Source organism: Monomorium pharaonis, chromosome 7 (assembly GCF_013373865.1).
Source record: "Monomorium pharaonis isolate MP-MQ-018 chromosome 7, ASM1337386v2, whole genome shotgun sequence".
Taxonomy (NCBI): Eukaryota; Metazoa; Arthropoda; class Insecta; order Hymenoptera; family Formicidae; genus Monomorium; species Monomorium pharaonis.
The window spans coordinates 10,232,854-10,237,312 of NC_050473.1; positions in this window are offsets into that span (position 1 = coordinate 10,232,854).

Here is a 4,459-nt window from a genome sequence, read left to right on the forward strand (position 1 = left end):
TGTTGCTCTTTTTATTTTATTTTTGAATAAGCATTTATCTATCTTTAATAAATCTAATATTTATTTATTCACGTACTTCTAACTTTTTTTTCTAAAAGCTGCCATGGATTTAGAAATCCACTCAAAAGACTGTTTTAAATAAGTTCTTTTTCTTCAATAAAATAACAGCCATCTTTATTTTTCTTATTACCTTAATTTAAACACAACAGAAACATTCTTTGCCTCTCCCGGTCTCTCTCGTCTTTCCCCGTCTCTCCTGGTCTCTCCCGGTCTCTCTCGGTCTCTCCCAGTCTCTCCCGGTCTCTCCCGGTCTCTCCCGGTCTCTCCCGGTCTCTCCCCATCTCTACCCGTCTCTCCCGGTCTCTTTCGGTCTCTCCCGGTCTCTTTCGGTCTCTCCCCGTCTCTCCCGGTCTCTCCCCGTCTCTCCCCGTCTCAATGTGTCAAAATTTCAATAATATTAATGAAAAACTATTTTTTACACTTAAATTACGGCCATCATTTTTTAAACACACGTATTTCCAAAATCAGACTCTATAAGAACACTCCCGGTTACGAATGCAACGTTGTGTCAAAATTTCAAAGCAATCGGTGAAAAACTTACGGAGATCTTAGATGAGGAACAAACATTTACATTTTTATTTACATAGATTTGATGTAGAATCTTTGTACATATATAATTTTTAAAGATCAAAAATTCTTTTTTCTAATATATATTTATTCACATTTTTTTCTTTTTTCTACATTTATATTTGATTCTTTTAGCTCTCTTTGGCAACGTGCAAATTGCATCTTAGTTTTAAGATTCCGCTCATTATTTTTATTCAGAGCGCGATAAAATCGTATGTGCAAAAAAAATTATTGTTGATTACTGAATCGTAAAACTGTTAACACAATTTTATCGGAGCGAAATGCTTAACTTTAGCCCACGGCACTTTCCATCAAGTTATAAACGATGCATCGCATCTCGTATGCTATTCTTAAGATTACGACGTAAATGTCACACTCTCGGAGCGCTTCGCTCGTTCATTCTTCTTTGGCGATACGCTAATAAACTCCAGTTGTTAGATAAAAGAGAGAGGGACTAGGTGGAGTACTCAATGAAGTGCACGCTCGCAACACGCCGCCTTCGCATCTACGCTTTTAAGGCTCACAGCGTGCAGTTGGAAAAGTTAAAATTACTGCTTATCCGACTGCAAGTCCTACAGGAAGTATATTACAAAATCGGAATATTAATTTTCATTGTCTGCCCCGTGAAACGATCTCACGAACGTTTCACGCTTGCCTAGAGTTGCCGCACGCGTTACTATTAATGTTACTATTAACGTAAACACGTAAAGGGAAACTTCATGAATTTATTGCGCTTGTATCTTGATACTGTTTATTTTACGCACTAAATATATAAAACGATAGAAAATTCTCTCTCCGGTAATGTCAGGGTTAAGTATGATACACGTACGAAACACGACGCCCAACACGGAGAAAAATGCGCGTGTGTCCTCTTTCAGTTGGTTCGTCGTTAATCGCTCCCAGAAATTGCCCGTGCGCGGTCCACTCTCTGCCTGAGTCACCCGTTTTCCATCCTCTTCTCTCCCCCAGAACCGCCGCCTCGCTCATCATCTCCTCTCTCTTTTTCTCCCTCTCTCTTCTCTTTTTCCTTTCCTTCTCTCTCTCTCTCTCTCTCTCTCTCTCTCTCTCTCTCTCTCTCTCTCTCTCTCTCTCTCTCTCTCTCTCTCCTCGTCTTTCCCCTTCGTTCATTACGTCCTCTGCGTCCCTTCCTCGAAAAAGTAGCTTCTATCTTCTCCCCCCTTCGACCTTCCTCTCGCTCTCTCTCAGTCTCTCGGCCGCTCTCATCCTCTTTCGACGCTGTTTCCTTCCATTCTCTCCCCTCGCATTCTCGCCCGTGCGCCGCCCTTATCTCCGGAGTTTCTCATTGTCTGAAAGGGCCATCTGTCCCCCCGGTCCTTTTTCGTCCTCCGCTTTCATCCCCTTCGCTCTTTCCCATTCGAGCGCTTCGTACACAAAGGAGCTCTGACTCTTCTCTCCACTATCCCCCGTTCGCTACCCTCTTCTCTCTACCCTTCCTCCGGTTGCCCTCTTTGTTCCTTCCGTTCGAACGTTACTTCGGGATCGCCCTGCCAACGTCGTCGTCGTCGTCGTCGTCGTCGTCGTCGTCGTCGTCGTCGTGATCATCTTGCTGCTCCTTTCTCCGCACTCACTCGAGAAGTTTCCTTTACTTCTTCTTCCTTTACCTCGGAGGGGACTGGCAAAGAAGCACTGGTAATTCCTAGAGGCGAAATAGCGCATTCGATTTCTCCGAGCGAGAGGAGGGCGCGATGAGAATGTTCGACGCCGCAAATTGCGGCACACGGAGAAAAAGCGGGAAACACGAGGTAGTGAGAAAAAGGACGGGAGGGGAGGGGAAAGGGAATTCTTTCTCGCGCGATCGCAGCTTTCGCGCTTGTTCGACGAACGCGAGGGAAAAAAAAATGTCAGACCACGTTGAGTCGAGTCGAGATATCGCTCGCAGCGGTCCACGTGCGACCTTGAGCGAGCCCCGTGTTCACCCTCCGCGCTTCGAGGGGTCGCAATCCCCCGCTCGTGATCACGTGGTGCTCGGGGGTGGTTTCCACGGTCCTCGTTTATCCCGCTCTACCGACCGGACGAAAAGAGCATGGAGTTCGTCGACGAACACGAGAAAATGAAGGTCGCGCATTATCGAGATTCGTGGCGGCAATGAAGTAAATGTAATGAAACCATATAAATGATACAGAGTTCATACCATGTTATATATGGATTTATAAATTAACGATTTACATTTACTTTTGCAATAGAAAAGAGTTGGGTCAATTTAAAGCAGTTGATTTTTGTTATGAGAAAGTAATTCTACATTTAGGTATATCTGAAAAATGTGTAGAAAACCGTAAGTTGTGAAAATAAATTAATAAAATATAAAAGATTTTTCTCTGAATTGTCACATAAGACGTAAAGATCGCTACAAGGAATGTAGAATTATCCAGCCTTCCTCTGTATTCTGTCCTCTATGTTCTCTGATTGATCGCATTTGACTCGCAAGTGACGACATTCAGGACGAGGTCTCGCTCTCGTGAAGAGCTAATAATTTTTGTTTGTGACTGGTGGCTTCAAGAAAAATCGTTCTCTCTGAGACACAGCATTGACAGGCTCTATCATCAAAACGAGAATAACAAATGGCTATGTACGACGTAAGCCATAAAGCAGAAAGGAAAAAGATCACGTATTAATTAAAAAATTAAACTAATAAATTTAGTATGATAATCTAATGAATCGAGTATTGAAATATATATAATTAAAATGATACTAATTAATGCTTTATACAAGTATATAATATCACGTACAATATCAAATTTTTATCCGTCTTTAAGAAGAAAGTCCTTTGAAGATGTATCGAGCAGGTACACGCGCGAGAAAGAAAGATAAAGTTATAAAATATAGAGCTGTGCCTCGTTCCTTCGGTTGCAATTACAAACTGTCCGATACTTCTTGCCCGGTACATCGGTATTCCCAAGATTAATTGCGCAGCGTATCACGGTATAGAACAAATATCTAGTTTCCTTTCTCCTTTCTTGCTTCTCTCCACGTGTCACGGATCTCTTCTCTCGCCGTTCTCCTCGCCCGGTGAAATGACGGTTCCGGGTGCGTCCGTTCCCTCCATCGCGCGAGGAACGTCCCCGTCACGTCGTACCTTTCGCCTCTCCTTTCCTTCCCTTCGAAAACGCACGCGCGCACAGAAACGGCAGAGTACGGTCAAAGGAGTACCGAATTGTATTCGCAATGTATTCGAGAAAATTTTTGATTGAAATAGTAACGAGAGACATTTTTAGGATATTTTTTTTATTCTTCCGCGACTCATTAAATTTTTCGAATTTTGAGACTAAAAATTCACCTTTTGAATTTTCAGTGTTCTAGATCTAGATTATCAGCAACTTAGTAACATATCATGAAAATCTGAAATTTTTCTATGAATCTAAATACTCATTTTAAATCTAATGATGAATAACGTTTTTTTTTTTTTTTTTCACTTGTTCAGTTTGACGTTCGATTTGACGTTACAAAAGAGATTCATCATTCTTTTTATATTAAGTACAGTCGAGCCTCGACTACGAGGTTTTGAGAAAAGAAAGGCTATAGACATAATGGAAAGTACTGTCTCATTATCGTTCGATTTTCTGAAATATATCCTGTAACGAGGACTTGTGTGAACTGGTGAGGGCGAAGGGGAACAGGTGAGCGGCCGAGAGAGCAGACGCTCTCGGAAAGGTGAACGGAGAGAAACGAAGAAACGAAGGGCATTCGGAATGCGGTACTGTTATGCCTTACGGTATACAGACGGGACGGAAATTAGGACCAAACGAGGTGGATTCCCGCTGTCCGTCCATTTGTTATGATCATCGTAGAATAGAATAATCTTTTTTTTTGGAAT